This window comes from Myotis brandtii, unplaced genomic scaffold, assembly GCF_000412655.1.
Source record: "Myotis brandtii unplaced genomic scaffold, ASM41265v1 scaffold454, whole genome shotgun sequence".
NCBI classification, from domain to species: domain Eukaryota; kingdom Metazoa; phylum Chordata; class Mammalia; order Chiroptera; family Vespertilionidae; genus Myotis; species Myotis brandtii.
The window spans coordinates 1,941,246-1,943,112 of NW_005367354.1; positions in this window are offsets into that span (position 1 = coordinate 1,941,246).

Below are 1,867 nucleotides of genomic sequence, written 5' to 3' on the forward strand. Positions count from 1 at the left end.
ATATTTTTGATATTTATTTTATATATTTAAATGCCATTTAACAAAGAAAAATCAACCAAAAAAATGAGTTCGCGTGTCACCTCTGACATGCGTGTCATGGGTTCGCCATCACTGACCTAGGCACTCAGTTAAGCTGGTGCTTGCCATGTTTCTCCACTGTGGGGTAACTTGTTTTCCTTTTCACACTCTAGTCACTGGAATTGAGTGACTGAGTCCAGCCCACATTCAAGTAGGGAGGAACATGCTCCCTACTTGAGCATGGTGTCTACATATATTATTTGGAATTCTTTACGAATTAATCCCAGGAATGTACTTAGTTTTGCTTGTTTTTGAAACTTTCCTGTCCATGAACATTATTTACAATATTTTGCTATTAAAGAGCAATGCTGCTATCTCCTGCTGCTAGTCATGTGCGAAGTTCTGTAGGAAATACACCTAAGAGTAGAAATGCTGGGTTATAGACCGTGTGTTATAGTCAAATGTACAAGCCAGTGCCAGACTGTTTTCCCAAGTGTTGTATCGATTTGCATTCTCACCGGCAGTGTATAAAAGTTCCCATTGTTCCACATCCTCACCAACACTTGGTAGTCTTGGTCTTATTCATTTTTGCTGGTCTCGTAGGCATAAAATGATGTCTTATTATGACCTTAATTTGGTTTTTCTAAATTACCAATGAGCATCTTTTCATGTTTATTCTCCATTGTACATTTTCTAAAAAATACCTGTTCATATCTTTTGCCATTTTTTACTGCGTTATCTTTCTTCTTATTGATTATAAGAATTCTTTCTAGTGCTTGCTTCAGCAGCACATATACTAAAATGGGAACAATAGAGATTAACACGGCCCCTGAGCAAGGATGACACACACATTCATGAAGCGTTCCATAAAATAATTCTCTATATATCCTGTATCCTTTGTAAGCTACATCTCTATCATATATGACATATATATCTATGATATATCTTTCATAAGATACATCCTTCAAAAGGTACATCATTATCTTTGCCCCACTTCTGGCTTGTCTTTCCATTCCATCTTATACAATACGAAAGTTTTTATTTGACATCTATAGCTCTTTTATGATAGCACTTAAATGTCTTAAGAAATCCTCCAGGGGTGGGAGGGCCGAGGGGGTCAATGAGGAAAATATCACTAATACTTTCAACAATAAAGATAAATTAAAAAAATAAAAGAGGTCCAATTGTTTGAAACAGGAAAAAAAATCCCAATCTAAGGTCATAATGGTATTTTTTTCTAAATTTTAAGTTTTTTATATTTAACTTATTTATAATTGATTTTTGCAATATGTATGTAAATATAAAGGTTTTCAGTAATAAAATTTCACATTATGTTGAAATTACCAATGAAATCACGGGGGGAATGATGCTGGAACTCTTAAATGCTCTTTTAAGAGGTTAGCACTTACTCCCTTGCCCAATCCATCCCTGCACTAGAGGATGACTCTGATTGCCAGTGACTTTCATAGACCTAAGCAACATTCACATAAAGGTTGCAATTTAGACTTTTGCTCCTTCAAAGCACTAGTATACATGTTATTTAGTGTAGTTTGGTTGTCAAAAAACAAAGGATTTTTAGGATGTTGATAAAAAATTTAAAATTTCTTTTCACTTTACTTAAATCCTGGCAAACAGATGTATCTCCTAATAGTGAAATAAATTTACTTCAATTAAGCAATGGGGTGGGGGTGGGGGGTCTTATTCTAAAGTAGAATCCTCTTTATGTTCCTAACAGCCTCATGGTTGACTAAAATAGTTAGAAGTTACAAATGAGGAATCAAAGGCAAAAATCTGTCCCTAAGCCAAGAAAACCAACTTTTTTCTCAATAAAAAATAAGGCAAACAGTTC